This window comes from Delphinapterus leucas, chromosome 2 (assembly GCF_059928025.1).
Source record: "Delphinapterus leucas isolate spDelLeu-1000000601 "Yukka" chromosome 2, BTC_Dleu_Yukka2, whole genome shotgun sequence".
Lineage (NCBI taxonomy): Eukaryota > Metazoa > Chordata > Mammalia > Artiodactyla > Monodontidae > Delphinapterus > Delphinapterus leucas.
The window spans coordinates 103,759,147-103,778,158 of record NC_143130.1 but is presented as its reverse complement, the minus strand read 5'-3'; the positions used below and the strand labels follow the sequence as shown (position 1 = coordinate 103,778,158).

Here is a 19,012-nt window from a genome sequence, read left to right as displayed (position 1 = left end):
AATAGTTAGTGATATTGAGCATCTTTTCATGTGCCTGTTGGCCATCTGTATGTCTTCTTTGGAGAAATGTCTCTTCAGGTCTTCTGTCTATGTTTTTGACTGGATTGCTTGTTTTTTGATATGGAGCTGTATGAGGTGTTTGTATATTTTGGAAATTAATTCCTTGTCAGTCACATTGTTTGCAAATATTTTCTCCCATTCATTTTGTTAATGGTTTCCTTTGCTGTGCAAAAGCTTTTAAGTTTAATTAGGTCCCATTTGTTTATTTTTGTTTTTATTTCCATTACTCTAGGAGGCAGTTCCAAAAATATATTGCTGTGATTTATAACAAGGAGTGTTCTGCCTATGTTTTCCTCTCGGAGTTTTATAGTATCCAGTCTTTCATTTAGGTCTTTAATCCATTTTGAGTTTATTTTTGTATATGGTGTTAGAGAATGTTATAATTTCATTCTTTTACATGTAGCTGTCCTGTTTTCCCAGCACCACTTATTGAAGAGACTGTCTTTTCTCTATTGTATGTTCTTGCCTCCTTTGTCTTAGATTCATTGACTGTAAGTGTGTGGGTTTATACCTGGGCTCTCTATCCTGTTACATTGATCTATGTGTCTGTTTTTGTGCCAGTGCCATACAGTTTTGATTACCATAGCTTTGTAATATAGTCTGAAGTCAGGGAGAGTGATTCCTCCAGCTCCATTCTTCTTTCTCAAGTTTGTTTTGGCTATTCAGGATTCTTAATAAGGATCAGAAATAAGGCAGTTACTACAGAGTTCAAAGTCATTTTGAAAACTAGATGTGGTGCTTGCTTCAGCAGCACATATACTAAAATTGGAACGATACAGAGAAGATTAGCATGGCCCCTGCGCAAGGATGACATGCAGATGTGTGACGTGTTCCATATCTTTTATATGTATAGCTGATTCACTTTGTTATAAAGCAGAAACTAACACACCTTTGTAAAGCAATTATACTCCAATAAAGATGTTAAAAAAAAAAACAACAAAACTAGTTGTGAATGGTTACAACCCTGATAAGATGTATAGGACAAAGAACAGAAAGAAGTACAGCAAAATACTAACAGTGGCATCTTAGGGGGTGGATTTTCATGTTTTCTGAATTCCAATTCTTAAATATAAGCATGCTTATATTGCTTTTACAATTTAGAAACCTCTTCTAAATGATCCTTTCTAAGAGGGGGGGATACCAGACACTCATAAATGGCACAAATGTATACTCTGCTACTTGTACTCCAAGAGGGTATTTCCATTTCTCAGTGATAATAACTAATAACGAATCTGTGTTTTACATCTGTCAGGCCCTATGGAAATGAACTAAATGTTATACATGGATTAAATAACTGTAATCCTTAGTGTAATGTTATGAGGTAGATAATTATTCATAGTTTACTAAGGAGGGTACTGCAGCTTAGAAAATATTATATACTTTTCTTGGGTTTTACAAAGCTAGTAAAGAGAGAAGCCAATATTTGAACCTTGGTTTTGCACCATTAAACTGATAGGCATGTCACCTTACACCAGCTCACACCATGCCCCATCCTTTTTCAGTAAATCTAGAGGCATTTCTAAGAACTGAAATGAGGATCCACTTTGGAATGAATGGAAAGAAATATCGGATATGGAGTGATGATGAAAGGATAAAATGCTATAATGTGTTCTTACATGGAATTATGTATAGAAGAAATAATTCACATAATATACATTCAACAGTGATTTTATTTGAAGTGCATCATTTATTTAAGTAGTATTGCCTGAACACCTCCTACATGCCAGGACTTGTTCAAGGCATTTGAATACATCAGTGAATCGAGAAGAAAACAATTCCAGCTTTCTAGGAGCTTGCCTTCTAAGGGAGTGGGGGAGGTTGATAGTGGTGAATAGAGATAATAAAGAAATAAAGTGAATAAATTGTAGACTAGATGGCGATAAATGCTGTGGAAAAGAAGAGCCAGATGAGAGGCATTGGGATTGTAGTGGAAGGGTTGGTTACAGTTTTACATAGTGTGGTCAGGGTAGGACTCCTTACGACTGTGACGTTTGAGCAAAGAAATAAGAAAAGAGAAAGAGTTAAGGAAATGCAGGGGAAGGGAAGCTCCAGTCCAAAGGCTCTGAGTACAGAATGGGTGTTGTGTGGTCTGGGTAACTGCAGTTGTTAAGCAGTTAGCCAGAAAAGGAGATTTGAGAAGAAATGTAGAGTCAGCTGTTCTTAACCTTGGGTCTAAGGACCTCTAAGGAGTCCAGGGATAGAATTCAGGGGTCTATTAATTTGGGTGGGAAAAAATTTCACTTTTATTTTTAACAATAACATCTAACTGAAATTTAACATTTTTCAGCAGACCAAAAACCTAGAATAAATTAGTAGAACCAATGACCTTGTCAGCAGTAGAAGTCATAGATATTATCCTATCACATGATAGGTGTTGCAGATATCTTAAAATATGGCTGTGTTCATCATCGCATCACATCAAAATTATGTTAGTAATTAGACCTGCCACTAGATCCTCTTATTTAATGTATTAATAAAGGGAGTACATGTGTTACGGTATCACAATTAAAATTAAAACTGAGTTGGTTTCCTCTGTAGTCCATTGTATTTCATTTTATACATCTAAAAATATTATTTGGAGAAGGGATCCATAGACACTGCCAACTGCCAAAGGGGTCCATGGCACAAAACAGATGAAGGAACCCCTGACGGGCAGTGTTGCAGGCCAATGTGGAATCTTGTTTGATGCTGGCCTTTGTGCTGAGGGTGAAATGGCAGGAGCTGTGAGAGAATTTTGAGCAGAGGCTTGGCATGATTTTCTTTTTGTCTGGAAAAGCCCACTCTGGCTGCTGTGTTGAATTAGGGACTGGGGCACGGGGAAGGGGAGTCTGGGGCCAGGCAGACCCACATCACAGTTATTAGATCATTTTGGTGATCCAGGCAAGAAATTGTGCTTGCTCAGGGGATGGTGGCATGGACTATGGGTATAGCAAAGGAGGCAGTAAAAAAATAATCAGATTCTGGATTTGTTTTGGAGGCAGAACCATCGGGATTTCCTGATAGGTTGGATGTGCCGGAGAACAGTCAGGGATGACGGCAGAGTTTTGGACTTGAGCCATGGAAGGATGGAATGGCCATCGACTGGAGGAGAGGACTGTGGCTGGTAGGGGGAAGATCAGGCATTATTTCTGATGTGTGAAACTTGAGGTGTTGATCTGACATATACAAGGAAGTGTTTGCAGGCATTTGGATGGTATATGAGTGTGGAGCTGGGGAGGAGGGCTTCTGAGCTGCAGATGTGTATCAGGGAGTCATTTGTGCATAGGAAAGTTGATATTTAAAACTCAGACTGGTGAGATGCTGAGTGTAGATAGAAAAGGGGAACCAGGAGTGAGTGACCGTGGGGAGCTCCAGCAGGAGGAGATTGAGGTGAAGAGGAGGAATCAGCAATGTAAACTGAGAAAAGTGTCCAGTGAGGCAGCAGGAAAAGCAAGAGATGGTGGAGTTCCGGATGCTAAGTAGAAAAAGTGTATCAAGGAGTGGGGGTGGGGGGGAGGGAGTGTGTCAAATGGTAGAGCCGGAAAAGTAAGGACTGAGAATTGACCACTGAATTTAGAAGCATAGAGGGCACTGGTGGAAGGGATTAGGGGCAAAAGTCTAATTTGGAGTGGCTTTAAGAGAATGGCAGCTGGACACAGTATGGAGACCACTTTTTTGAGAAGTTTTACAAAAGGAACTAAAGTGGGAGTAGTAGCTGGTGGGGCATGTGGGATCAAAAGAAAGATTTCATTTTGTTCTGATTAAGATGGGAGGCATAATAGCTCTTTTGTATGCCAGAGAGAAGGTTCCAATAGAAAGGGGAAATTTGAGGTAGGAAGAAGGCAGACTTCCTGGAATGATCTCTTTAAGAGAATGATTAGGATAGAGATCTAATGTCCTAGCAGAGGGGTTGGCTTTGATAATACATGAAAAGTCATCTGTAGTAACAGATCCAAGAGCATGAGAAGTCATCTCTAGTAACAGACCCAAGGGCAGAGAATATGGGTATCAATGCTGGTAGGTGGGAGGATGCAGAGGTTCTTCTGGCTGCTCCAGTTTTTCAGTGAAGTAGGAAGCAAAGTTATAAGTTAAGAGTGAAGATGAAATAAGAATAGCAATAACAGCTAAAAATATGTATCATACACCTATGTGCCAGGCACTGCTCTAAGTACTGTACAAATATTAACTCATCTTTACAACAGCCTTGTGAGGTAGGAAACATCATTACCCCTATTTAAGGATGAGAAAATAGGCACAGAAGGTGTGAAATAACTCAAGCCAGATCCCACTACTTGTAAGTGGCAGAGCTAGGATGCAAACCAGGCCTCCTGGGTCCGGAGTCTGCTGTCTCAGTTATGAGAGGTTACCTACAGCCAAATTGACCTTCTCAAAGATAGTACGCATTTTCTTTTCTTTTCATTTTTTTTTTTTTGCGGTACGCGGGCCTCTCCCTGTTGTGGCCTCTCCCGTTGCGGAGCACAGGCTGCGGACGCGCAGGCTCAGCGGCCATGGCTCACGGGCCCAGCCGCTCCGCGGCATGTGGGATCTTCCCGGACCGGGGCACGAACCCGTGTCCCCTGCATCGGCAGGCGGACTCTCAACCACTGCGCCACCAGGGAAGCCCCATTTTATTTTCTTAGCCAGTGACCCTCAGTGTCCTACAAGACGGAATACTATTGTGTTTCCCTCTAAGGATTAGCGTACATAAGGCAAACCGCTTAGCTCAACGCCCAATCATAGAAGACAGTCAGTAAATGTTCATACTGGCTGGTTCTAGCAGCGGTCCATTTTTGTTGATGACGATGTTAACACTTCATGATTCTATCGATTGCTTTTTAAACATTGGGTTTCATGATTTAAAAATGGTTTCCAAATAGAGGAACAAAAACGGTATCTTACACTCTATTAATATTTCTTTGATTACCAGCAAGGTTGAACGTTTGTTCCTATGTTTATAGGACATGGAAACAGTGACTCTTTGTTTTTCTTTGACATCTGTTACCATAGTAACTAAGGCCGTGAGCTATAAAGGGAGCGCGTGAATCCACGAGCCTGGCTCCCAGCTTGCTGGCTGAGAGAGCCAAAGGGGCAGAGCAGCCGGAGGCTGTATAATCCGAGGGCTGGATGCATCTGGGTACTTATTCAGCTGCGGCTTCTCTATTAGGAGCAGCTGTGAACAGGGCTCCAGGAGTCACCCTCACGAAATGAGGCACATGATGGCAGTCGGAAGAGGAAGAGTAAATATCACTAAAGATGAATGGATATGGTAACGGCCAAGTGGAAAAGACCTGTGGATGTGTGGGGATGCGTTGGTGCTGACTGGCTGGTACCATGAGGGATGAATTTCAGGAAACCACTAAGTGGGGTAGATCTTCTGCAGAGGACTGGGCCTGAGTCACATCTGTTCTGTGGGATGTGAGTTCTGTGAGGAAGTCCAAGTCCTCAGGCTGCATCAGCTGCAGACCCTCCAGAGTGCTGGCTCCTTCTGGTAGTGAGAGTGGAAAGCTTGGGTTGGTGTTATCATGATTTTTTGTTTGTCCTCGTCAATGAATACTGATGGAACTGGGCTAGTATTCAGAGGAGATCCTGTAGCCAGGCTTCCTGTGTTCAGAGCCCCCTTATTAACCATGTGAACATGAGCAAGGACTTCATCTCTCTGGGTCTCAGTTTATCTCTAATACGGGGGCAATAATAACAATACATTCCACATAAAATACATAAAACTTTTATAAGAATTCAATGAGTTCAAATTATATTTCACCTAATGTATGATACACAGTATCCACATCTAAAATTACAATTTTACAATTGACATTTTACAATCAAAATCGACAGAGGGCTTCCCTGGTGGCGCAGTGGTTGAGAGTCCGCCTGCCGATGCAGGGGACATGGGTTCGTGCCCCGGTCCGGGAAGATCCCACATGCCGCGGAGCGGCTGGGCCCGTGAGCCATGGCCGCTAAGCCTGCACATCCGGAGCCTGTGCTCCGCAACAGGAGAGGCCACAACAGTGAGAGGCCCGTGTACCGCAAAAAAAAATAAAAAAAAGAAAAAATTGGGAAAAGAAAAAATTTTTCTTTCCTAGTGGTACATAAATACTGATTCATCTTAAAATCAATGATGTCTTATGTTTGAGGAAATACTGTATGTTATTAGGACAGCATTAAATATGGCTTGGTAATAGAAAATGCTACATGTAAGTGTTAACATTTACTTGGCTTTATAGTCACAACCAGATCCTAATGACGCCACTAAACCCATACGGATATATTCATTGCAAGCTCCTTCCCTGTAATGTGAGAGCTCTTAAAAGCAAAACAGAAATCCAAGTAAGCTAGAATATCAACCCATAAAGAGTCACATGATCTTCTGCTTTGGGGGAGCTTCAGGATGTATTATGTGACTTTCAAGTGTACCTGTTCTTGCTGCATACACTCATTCCTTGACCTTCCAGGTCACTCCCTCTACTTTCCTTTAATGACCACATAGATAACCCATTCCAAATCCTGGCCTCTCTTCCCTCCCAGCGGCAGTCTTTTTCATTTCAGTCAGGTGATACGCGGTGTCTACATCCTAGATCTTACGTTTACTCAAGAGAGCTTTTATCTTGAAAAGATAAATTATAACATCCAGTTTCTGTCCATCATCTTTCACTCCAGCTTTTCCTCTCAGTTCTCTCAAAACACAGATTCCTTCTCTTCCTTGGGGACTTGACGCCAAACATCTTCCTTGATGTCTGTCAGCCTTTCCTGTCTTCCCTCCCTTCTTAGGGCGTTGAAATTCTTTCTTCAGTCACATTCTTGGTAACGTCCTTGATTTCTTGACCTCATCACCTTCTGTAGCAGCCGTCTGATAAAACCCCAGCCCTGGGGGGATTCAGACATTTGCATCTCCCTCCCTTGATCTGGACTGCAGAAGCTGTTGGAGAAAAAGGTACATCCCTGTACTTCTGCCCCTGTGACTCATGGTCCTGATGTGAGTGGGCCCCCCACCCTGTCCACGGCTCTTCATACGTGTTCCTAGACTGCACTCCTGTGTTCATAGCAGCTGCTTTTTCCAGTATGTTCTACCCCCTTCAGAACTTCCATTTCTTGCCCTCTCCCTTCACTCTGAACATCTGACCTCACTTAAAAGTCATGAAGAGGCTTTGGAGTATGGTAGAAAATACTTGTTAGAATTAGTCAGGAAATCTGAGCTCTGCTGAATAGCCATGTGTGTTTTTTTTTTTTCCTCTTGTTATAAAATGTGTTTTCATCTGTGTATGGATCTGAGCTTCTAAAGCAAATGAGTCATTTTATTTGGATATTAGTTTCTTCCTGTGTACTTTGAGGGAGGGGCACTGGTCTAAGTGCCTTCTGAAATTTTGTCTTTAAGATTCTGTAATTTTACTCACAGATACAGAGGACAAAATAGTGGTTACCAGTGAAGGGAGAGGGGCAATGTAGGGATGGGGGAGGTACAAACTCTTGTGTGTGAGATAGGCTCAAGGATGTATTGTACAACACGGGGAGTGTAGCCAATAATTTGTAATAACGGTAAATGGAAGTAACCTTTAAAATTGTATAAAAATTTAAAAAATTCCATGATTTTATGATTTAAGTTTTGTATGGTCTTCTGAACCAGCTTTAATTTGCAGGAAGAGACTATTTCTGATAATGTCATTTCCTCAGTAAAACAAGAAAATTCTCGTTTGTCATAGAAACCTGGAAGGCATGTTACCTTTTGTGATGGCAAATTTATCCTTTTCCTATTTTAGTTTTGAACTAGTGAAAGTGACTTCCTGTGGTTTGGTCTATCATTTCTTTTTAAAAATTAATTAATTAATTAATTTACTTTTGGGTGTGTTGGACCTTTGTTTTTGTGCGAGGGCTTTCTCTAGTTGCAGCGAGCGGGGGCCACTCTTCATCGCGGTGCACGGGCCTCTCACTATTGCGGCCTCTCTTGTTGCGGAGCACAGGCTCCAGGCGCGCAGGCTCAGTAGTTGTGGCTCACGAGCCTAGCTGCTCTGCGGCATGTGGGATCTTCCCAGACCAGGGCTCGAACCCGTGTTCCCTGCATTGGCAGGCAGATTCTTAACCACTGCGCCACCAGGGAAGCCCTGGTCTATCATTTTATCAGTAGGAAGCAAGAGAAAGTTAAGGAGTATCTCATTTCTATAATAGAGTTAATCAAGACTTTGCCTTGAACCTCTGACTGGGGCTTCTGGGGATGAAAGATGTATGTTTCTTGACCAGGTTTCACTCTGAAGAGTGTGTTGGGTGTATCAGCCGGTAGTACCTGAAGCTTTGCTGCCAGACTAAACTGCCCATTTGTAAATATTTGCAAATAATGTTAATATCCAAAATATGCAAACAGCTCATACAGCTCAATATCAAAAAAAACTAACAACCCAGTCAAGAAATGGGCAGAAAACCTAAATAGACATTTCTCCAAAGAAGACATATAGATGGCCAACAGGCACATGAGAAGATGCTGAATATTGCTAATTATTAGAGAAATGCAAATCAAAACTACAATGAAGTATCATCTCACACCGGTCAGAATGGCCATCATCAAAACGTGTACAAACAATAAATGCTGGAGAAGGTGTGGAGAAAAGGGAACCCTCTTGCACTGTTGGTGGGAATGTAAATTGATGCAGGCACTATGGAGAACAGTATGGAGGTTCCTTAGAAAACTAAAAACAGAATTACCATACCACCCAGCAATCCCACTACTGGGCATATACCCTGAGAAAACCATAATTCAAAAAGAGTCATGTACCAAAATGTTCATTGCAGCTCTATTTACAATAGCCAGGACGTGGAAGCAACCTAAGTGTCCATCAACAGATGAATGGATAAAGAAGATGTGGCACATATATACAATGGAATATTACTCAGCCATAAAAAGGAACGAAACTGAGTTATTTGTAGTGAGGTGGATGGACCTAGAGTCTGTCATACAGAGTGAAGTAAGTCAGAAAGAGAAAGACAAATACCGTATGCTAACACATATATATGGAATCTGAAAAAAAAAAAAAAAGATGGTCAGAAGAACCCCGGGGGCAAGATGGAAATAGAGATGCAGACCTACTTGAGAATGGACTTGAGGACACGGGGAGGGGGAAGGGTAAGCTGGGACGAAGTGAGAGAGTGGCATGGACATATATACACTACCAAACATAAAATAGATAGCTAGTGGGAAGCAGCTTCATAGCCCAGGGAGATCAGCTTGGTGCTTTGTGACCACCTAGAGGGGTGGGTTAGGGAGGGTCGGAGGGAGGGAGATGTAAGAGGGAAGAGATATGGGGACATATGTATATGTATAACTGATTCACTTTGTTATAAAGCAGAAACTGACACACCATTGTAAAGCAATTATACTCTAATAAAGATGTTAAAAAAAAAAACAAAACTAAAAATAAAGCTACCACATGATCCAGAAATCCCGATCCTGGGCATATATCCAAAGAAGATGAAAACTCTAATTTGAAAAGATACATGTACCCCAGTGTTCATAGTAGCACTATTTACAATACAGTAGCCAAGACATGGAAACGACTCAAGTGTCCATAAACAGATCATTGGTTTAAGAAGTGTGGTGTATATATATAATGGAATATTACTCAGCCATAAAAAAGGAATGAAATGATACCATTTGCAGCAACATGGATGGACCTAGAGAATATCATACTAAATGAAATAAGTCAGACAGAGAAAGACTAATGTTATATGATATCACTTACATGTGGAATCTAAAAATAATACAAATGAATGTACATACAAAACAGAAACAGACTCACAGACATAGAAAACAAACATGGTTGCCGAAGGGGGAAGGGGGAAGGGATAAATTAGGAGTATGAGAATAAAGATACAAACTACATAAAATAGATAAGCGACAAGGATTTACTGCATAGCACAGGGAACTATATTCAATATCTTGTAATAGCCTATAATGGAAAATAATCTGAAGATATATGTGTGTGTATGTATATAATCTGAAAAAATATATGTGTGTGTATGTATGTATACAACTGAATGACTTTGCTGTACACCTGAAACTGACACACTATTGTAAATCAACTATACTTCAGTTAAACAACTGCACATTTCTGTGAATTGAGCTGATATCCTTTGCATGCTGCCCAGATGGTGCATTTCTAGAATGATAATCTGGCAGGTTACTTTGGGGTTTACCAGTAAAATGGGATTGACCAGAAGATCTTGCCATTTTTATTCCCATCTGCAGTCTCTTCTATATAATCTTGCCCTTTGAACATTATTTCTGGATGCTAAAATTTCAGGGGAGCTACAGGAGCGCAAGGAAGAACCCAAGTCCTGTGCATTGGCTCTTGGTGCATCAGCTTGGATGGAGGAGAACTTGGAGTTAGCAGATGGAGGGCATGCTTTTTACAGTCTAGATATAGGCATCACCTTCTAGCCTCACCAGACATCATTGTTTGAGGATCATGCTAACAGTAGCCATGGTTCTCAGCCTTGGCTGTCTATCAGAATCACCTGGAAAGCTGTTAAAAATTCCAGTGCCTAACATGCATCTTCTACCAGTTAAATCTATCTCTGGGCTGGGATCTATGCTTCAGTAGTTTTTAAGCCTCCGCGGGTGAATGTAACATGTAGACGAGGCTGAGAACCATCGAATAGAGACTTTACCGGGAAGGGTTAAGTCGGTTGGCTGATGCAGAAGTTTGGCTTTCACAAGCGAGCTGGTTGTGTCTCTGCTTTATCTTGGCTGATTTTTGACCATAGTAACACTGTAGCAAGATCAGAGGTAGTCAGCTGGGTGCGACTGCTTTTTCAGAAGTGTGCATTTGAAGGGCAGCTGTGTTTTGCCTGTGAATCGGTGTGTGCTTGTCTTCATATGCTCTTACCAACGGTGTTCCTCACTCTCTACAAGAAGGGAAGGTAGGTACTGTGTGCATTAGTGTTGTGTGTGTTGTGTCCACTTCATTTGGGGTCACTGTTCATTGTGTTCACTTTGAAAAGCAGGTAATTGACTTTCTTGTAACTTTCAGTGAAAAATCATTTGAAAAGATCAGATGGGAAGAAAACAAAACTCACGCTTCCGTTGTAAAACTAAAACAACAAAATTCAGGAGATTTTAAAGAAGCCAAGCCAGACTGAAATGTCTAGAACCAGTGTTTCTGGCTAGCTAAAAGATGCTAGTGTGACTCTCTTTCTACCTGTGTGTACACGTAGTCTCCAATTTTTAGAAATTCCTGGCCTGTTGTGTGCAGTTCCCCTTAAGGGTGTCGAAAGATCCTGACTAGGGTTGCCAGATAAAATATAGGATGTCCAGTTAAATGTGACCTTCAGATAAACAATAACTATTTAGTGTAAGTACCAAATATTGCATGAGACACACTGACACTAATAAATGCTCTGTTTATCTGAAGTTCACTTTTAACTGAGCATCTTGCATTTTTATTTTCTAAATCTGGCAACCCTGTGGAGGTATGGGCTAGACTCGAGGGCTTGTCGCGCTGTCCAGTTTTTCTGGCCTGGGTCTCACTGTGACCTTGCTTCTTACCATATTCCTGCAGAGAAGCTGCCACTGAGTTTTCCATCCCAAGCTCTTATTTTGTTTTTCCTATATGTCTAATAGGTTTTCTCATCTTTGGTGTTAGAATTGAGAGAGACTTGCAAATAGATATAGACATGAAAAACCAGTTCTTAAATTCTGACTGGTAGAAGCAATGCAAATCAAGACCTTATACTTACAGGCATTTAAGCCCAGTGGCAGGTGTAGTATGTTGTATTTTGGAGTACTTTTCCACCATGTGGGAGACACAAGTGTCCTGTTGCCCTTAGAAACTTGGGCAGGTGGCCTGCCCTCTTGGGTACTTGTCTGGCCTGGTTTACTAGAAAATTCCACTTTCAGTCAAGTTAAAGCTGGCTGGCTTTCACCTGCCTCTCCAGAGACTGACCTTCACCTCCCCTTCTCCTGAGGTTCCTTTTGTTGGCCTTAAAGGGCTCTGTCAGTTACAGAGTGGAGAACTTATTGGAGAACAATAAAGAGTGGAGAACTTCTCCCAAAGTTTTCAGTCAAATCATCTAATGCTTGTACATGCCCCATGAGGAATGTATTTTTACTAGGACTTTGGATATGCACTCTGTTTGAGGTAGGCAATTTTTCTCACTGACTTTAAACCAAGTTTTATGTAGAAAAAAGTATATATGTGTATATATATATATATATATATATATATATATATGAGTTTTTTTAACACATCCGTTATCTTTTGTAGAAGAGAATCCTGCATAATTTTGAACGAATAGAAAATTAGGGAAGTAGAATGAGCGCTTGTATATTAATCATCTATACTTAAACATCTTGCCGTATTTTCTTCAGACTTGTGAAGCCAGGGTTGAGACCGCTTTTGTAACCCCACCTTAATCCAATTTCTCTGCCCATCTCCCCAGCCACTCTCCCAAGGTTTTTGTGGGGCTGACCACAATGCACAGCTACAGGAAGGTCACTTGTGAATGGTGTCATCTGTGTATTCCTAGACAGTGTATAGCATGGGTTTTCTAAACCCTGTACAAATGGTATTACCGTATAAGCTTTGACAGTCATATCATTATAAATAATACTAGTATTGTCTGTTCCTTTCCAGTTTTTACATCTCATTCTCTTCTAACTGCATAGCCCCAGACCTGTAGTACATGCAGGAAAATGTGAGTGGCCATGGATATTCTTAATCTTGCTTCCTGAAGTTTCACTCTTACATATGAAGTGTGCTGGAAAATTCTTTTTTTTTTTTTTTGCGGTACACGGGCCTCTCCCGTTGCGGAGCACAGGCTCCAGACGCGCAGGCTCAGCGGCCATGGCTCACGGGCCCAGCCGCTCCGCGGCATGTGGGATCTTCCCGGACCGGGGCACGAACCCGCGTCCCCTGCATCGGCAGGCAGACTCTCAACCACTGCGCCACCAGGGGAGCCCCTGGAAAATTCTTGATGTCCTGAATTTGATTTCCTTCTATTCTAAATTAGCTCAGAGTTTTTTTTTCTTTCTCTTTTTAAAGTCAAGGATGACTGTTGAGCTTTATCATGATTGTTTTCTGTGTCATTCTGTATCGTTTTGAGATTTTGAGATATGATGGATTTTCTCCTTTAGTGTATTAGTGTGTTAGATATCACAGATAAATTTTCAGATGATATATAATTCTTGTATTCTTAGAATAAACCCTGCCTAGTTACCTGGTTTATTTTCACAAGTTGGTTAATTAGATTTGCTAATTTTAGGTTTACTTTTTAGTCTATCCTCTTACTGATTTTAATTTAATTGTATTATAGAAAGTGAACATGGTCTGTATAATAGTATTACTTTGAAATTTTTTGAGAAATTTTCTCTGTGAATCATCAGTTTTTGCAAATATATCATGTGTCTGAAAAGGGGATGTGTTGTTTTTGTTGGGTTCTGGGATATAGATAGTCAAGGTTGTTACTTGTGTCAGTCACTATGTTTTTATTTGCTTGATCTACAATTTCTAATAGAGGGGTATTACTTATCTCCTACCATTTAACTTATTTTGTCAGTTTTTGCTCAAGGCTAAGATGTTAGTTGCATTCAAGATTATGATCAAACCCAACACCCCCGTTAAGAAATAAAACATTAGAAATACATTTGCAGCCTCCTGTGTGCCTTCTACCTTCCCCTTATGTGAAACTGTTTATTAATCCCATGTACTTCTTTATGCTTAGGTATAAAATCCCTAAATAATGTATAATACAATTATGTGTTTTAAAAGTCTAAAAGTGGGGCTTCCCTGGTGGCGCAGTGGTTGAGAGTCCGCCTGCCGATGCAGGGGACGCGGGTTCGTGCCCCGGTCCGGGAAGATCCCACATGCCGCGGAGCGGCTGGGCCCGTGAGCCATGACCGCTGAGCATGCGCGTCCGCAGCCTGTGCTCCGCAACGGGAGAGGCCACAACAGTGAGAGGCCCGCGTACCGCAAAAAAAAAAAAAAAAAAAAAAAAAAAAGTCTAAAAGTGGCATCCAACTGTGTGTATTTTTTGGCAACTTTTTCTCTCAAAATTATATTTGCTAGATTAATCTGTGTTGGTATGTATAGCTCCAGGTCATTCATTTTAATGTCTGCATAGTATTACTTTGAGTGTATGTATCACTCAATATTTGTTTATCGGTACTGCTGTGATGGAAATTTATTTCTATTTTTCACTACTATAAATGGTGCTTCCTCAAGTGTTCTTTTAAACATTTGTGTTCATGGAAAACACCCCATTTGGGTTAAATTTTGGAGTAGAATTTCTGGTTTTATTTATGTGTAACTTTCAGCTTAGTAGATGTTGTCAAAATGAATTTTCAAGTGATTGTAGCAGTTAATACTTCCATCAGCAGTGTGGAATTCTCATTCTTGTTCCTCACCAGTAGTTAGTATTAGCAGACTTTTTAATATTTTCAAGTTTGTTAGGTGTGAAATGGCATCCCATTGTAGTTTTAATTTGCATTGTCCTAAGAACAGGTGAGATTGTGTGTCTGTTTATATGTTTATAAAAAGTCATTTGGGGGCTTCCCTGCTGGCGCAGTGGTTGAGAGTCCGCCTGCCGATGCAGGGGACGCGGGTTCGTGCAACGGTCTGGGAAGATCCCACATGCCGCGGAGCGGCTGGGCCCGTGAGCCATGGCCGCTGAGCCTGCGTGTCCGGAGCCTGTGCTCCGCAACGGGAGAGGCCACAACAGTGAGAGGCCCATGTACTGCAAAAAAAAAAAAAAAAAAAAAAAAAAAGTCATTTGGAGTTCTTCTTCCATGAATGTACTATCCGTTTGCCCATTTTTCTATTCGTTGCTTTTCTCATTTCTTTCTAGTACTTGTTTATCCTGGATGCTAATCTTTTGTACTTCCTGTGTTTTGCAAATGTCTTCTCCATGTGCGTGGCTTATCACTTTCTAGGGGCATCTTTTAACATACATAGTTTTGGTAATTTTAGTGAAACTGAATTTAAAACATGTTTTCCTTTTTTTAAAAAAAGTCTTGCTTAAGAAATCTTTTTGAATTTCAATGTCATAAAGATACTCTGTTCTTCTGAAGTTTTTTCTGTCATGCTTTTCACATTTAGATTTTTAATCCACTGGAATTGATTCTTATGTATGGTTTGAAATATAAATATTTTTCTTAAATTTGGATTTAGAAATAGTCTATCCTTCCCTCACAAATTTCAGTACACCTTCAGTTCTCACATTTAGTTTCCATATGTGCATGTCTCTATTTACAGACTTTCTTTTCTGTACTGTTTTATGGTCTACCTGTTTATCTATTAATCAGGGCCAGAGTTTCTTAATTGCAATTCTTTCTTATTATCCTTTTTTTGTTTCATACTGCATTTTTAATTTAGTATTATCTTTTATTCACAAATTCTTGACTGTGCCAGGGTTTATCCAGCTCTTAAACTTTTCAATGACTATATTTTACATTTCTGTTATTTCTAAATTTGCAGTTACCTATTGTTACTTCTTTTTATATATTTTTTCTTACTATGCTCTTATTGTTTATAATGGTTGTTATTCTTTCATCTTGGTAAGAATTCTAAACACTAAACTATTTTAAATGTTTAACATTTAAAATTTGTATAATTTTCTCTTCCAATTGTTGATTTTGTTGCCTGTCTTGATATTTAGGGTTTCTTCATATGTGTTGGAAGTTTCGTTTGAAGGCTCATGGTATATAGGATGCTTTTCTAAAAGGAAGTTTTCCCTTCCCCCTTGCACTTGTCTGTTTTACACGTGGCTCACCTGGTCCTTACAAGACTCCTGGACCAGAAGTTGGTCCAACAATGGTGTTTTGGGGTTCCCAGCCCAAGGTGGTGATAGGAACTTGAAGCTCTGGTCACTGGGGACAGGGATGGACAGGGCTTGGAGTCTGGTCTCAATCCCTGCCTATAGCCTCCTGTTTAAGCCCCCAGTTCACAGCAACTACTTCTAGGTTTCTTTTACCATCCAGGAACCCCACCTCGTCCCTTTCTCTAAGCAGCAAGCCTAGCCTAGCGCTGTTTTCCTGCCCCACAGACGGCCCTGTTAGCCCTGCTGCTCTGCAGTCACCTAACTCCAGGCCATCCTGCCCGCCTCTGGAACTGGGGCTCAGCAGGCCCAGAACTTCAGGCCCAGAGCACCACTTTGCTGCTCTAGTCCATTTCTTGTTTCTCCAAGATGTTATCCTGTTTTAGTACTCACCTGTGACTCTTAACTTTCTTGCTTTTTACTTTCGATGTCATTGCTATGCAGGTTAAGGAGGAAACTAAAAAATGTGAACCTATAACAACTGAAGTCTCTCGGGTCACGACTTTTTTGGAAACCTGGTTGGAAATGCCCCTTGTTCTAATTTTTCTCATATAGCTACCATATCCATACTAGTCCATCTTTCATAGCAAAGAAAAAAATGTTCATTTCACAGCTTTGGCCCATCCTCCTCCTCCCCGCCCCCAAATCTTTAAGGCATTACTGTGCCACTTGGTAGCAAGTTTCAAGTTTCAATATGAACTATAATGACTGCCACCTAGTGGCAGGCATTGGGTACTTTCAGTTGCCGCCTCAAATTTATACTGACCGGTTGTGTGCCTCTGTAGATTTGTTTTGTAGCTTTCAAAACTACATAGATAGATTTAAAATGGATAACCAACAAGGACCTACTGTATAACACAGGGAACTCTGCTCAATGTTATGTGGCAGCCTGGATGGGAGGGGGGTTTGGGGGAGAATGGACACATGTATACTTTGCTGTGCACCCGAAACTGTCCCAACATTGTTAATTGGCTATACTCCAATATAAAATAAAGAGTTAAAAAAAAGAATGTATATATGTGTAACTGAATAAAAAATAATAAAAAAATAAAGCTACAAAGATAGAAAGGGGGAAATAAAGTTTAGTGAGCTTGTATTCCTGGAGTTCAAAATGGCTTAGTATCTCCATTTTAACAGAACAGAAAATAAGGGGAAGAGAAGAGGACAAAGTGAAAAGGCAAGTTATCCAAGCATTGGCAGCTAGAATTTGATTTAATGACTGGTTTTCCCCATGGCAAGCTGTCCTGGCTGTCCATGGTGCCAGGTCCTGAATACCTACCTTGGGAACCCAGGTAAATGTCAAAGAAACATAGCCATAAATTCGCTGACCTTTGTACGTATTTTACATCATCACCCAAAGACAAAGAGACTCAAATTGTTGTTCTGAGCTCATTTTATGAGTATTAAAGGATATAAATGTGTTGGGTTTTTCCCCCTCTATTTATCTTCTTCCCCAAGCCCTGTTCTGTCTATATTGGTTGGTGAGACTCCATTCCAGTTATTTAAAGCTTCCAAAATGGTATGAGCCTCTAAATAGTAAACTTGGCTGGAAGCAACATATGTGTTTATCAGCTATTGCTGCAATAATGCTGTGTGACAAACCATGCTAAGATCCAGTAGTTTTCAATAATAGGCATTTATTTGCATGGGTATAAAGGTCAAATGTGGTTCAGCTAAGCTAGACTGGGCTCTTTAAGGCTGTGCATAGACTGGGCTTGGCTGCCGACTCTGGCGAGGGTTTAGGTCTGCACAACTCTCTCTCTGGGACCCAGGCTGAGTCAGTAGTAGCTGCCTAGGGTATGTCCTTCTCTTGTGAAATAGCAGGAGTGCAGGAAGCAAGCCAGACTGTGTGCAAGCAAATGTAAATGCTCCTTACATCGTGTCAGTTCACATTCTGTTCGCCAAAGCCAAAAGCCGTAGGAAGTATTCTCTTACATCCCAAGCAGAAAGGGGAGGTGGAAGTGGATGAATATTTGCGAATGGTGCCCTAGTTTTCCACACCTACATATAAAATAATTGAATGAAATCAGATGAAGTCGTTTAAGAAAATAAAGTCTTAATGCACGAATACCGAAGTTATAGGTACCAAAAGCTTCGCAGACATTTCAAAGATGTACGCCTTGAGAAGCTTTTTAAGGCTAGAAGTGCGTGCCATTTACTTTCTCATACTCAGTGCTTAGTTCAGTGCCGGGCTTATAGAGATACTAAACACATGGATGAAAGAGCTGCCAAGCAAACTGGTGGCCTTGAAGAATTGGGATTTTCTCTCATCTTTTAATATTGGCATTTTTATATTTCTGCCTGAAAACATCCTAAATGTTCTTGAACAAGGAGAGATATTGAAATATGATAATTCCTAAGTTCATGGGATTTCTCCCTTCTAGTGTCAAATCTTGTATTCTTCTGATATGGGAACTAGTCATCTCCCTTCTATACGTATATAGAACAACGTAGTACGTAGATGCATTGATTTACGTAACTTCTACATGGCCTCATCCTTTTGGAAGAGGCAGGATGGACCTTCTGCCGAAAATTTGATTCACGTGCCAAAATTGACTATCCTCCCTCTCTCTCTCTCTCTCTCTGTCTCACTCTTACACACACACACACACACACACACGGAAGGTTTATCACTAGCATAATGAGACTTCAGAGGAGAGCAGGGCAGGCCTCTCAAGCTGGCTGGAAAATGCCTTGAGAGAGGAAGGGTGGGAGAGTGGCGTGGGCTTTTATGGTGTTCATGGGGCAGAGACGGGTTAGGGCTGGGCTGAGGATTCTGCTCGTGGGCAGTGGCTTGTGTGTTCGAATTCCTTGCTAGTGTCAAAGACTTTCTAATCAGATTGCCCAGATGTGGGGCACAGGGGAAAAGGTAGAGGTGAAGCTTAAGAAGCTGTCAGCAGTCAAAGATCAGAAAATGAAGTTAGACTCCTTATTAAACGTTTCCCAGCACGTGTGTGATTGTTGAAGGCCCGCTGATGAGAGAAGGTGCTGTATTGACATTGTATTGTTGTGCGGACCGGCTGGCACTGCTGACTTTGATTTCACCCCACTTGGTTCTCTTGCTTTCTGCTGTTTCTGATGGGCACCAAGGCAGCCATCCCTTTTCCCGGTGGTACAGTTACTGTGGAGTGTGTTGCTGATGGGCATCTAGTGAGGAAACTGATGTGGAGAAGCTACT

At 41.0% G+C, this 19,012-nt stretch overlaps 1 protein-coding gene and 1 non-coding gene across 2 annotated transcripts in view; both read left to right on the top strand.

Annotated features, from left to right (window-relative positions):
* The window catches only part of FMN1 (formin 1), a 307,167-nt gene that overhangs the window by 23,503 nt on the left and 264,652 nt on the right, over positions 1-19,012 (top strand). The gene's annotated exons all lie outside the window — the stretch shown is intronic.
* Positions 796-902, top strand: LOC115803479 (U6 spliceosomal RNA). The gene has a single exon (XR_004024225.1). It is a non-coding gene; the product is annotated as a U6 spliceosomal RNA (small nuclear RNA).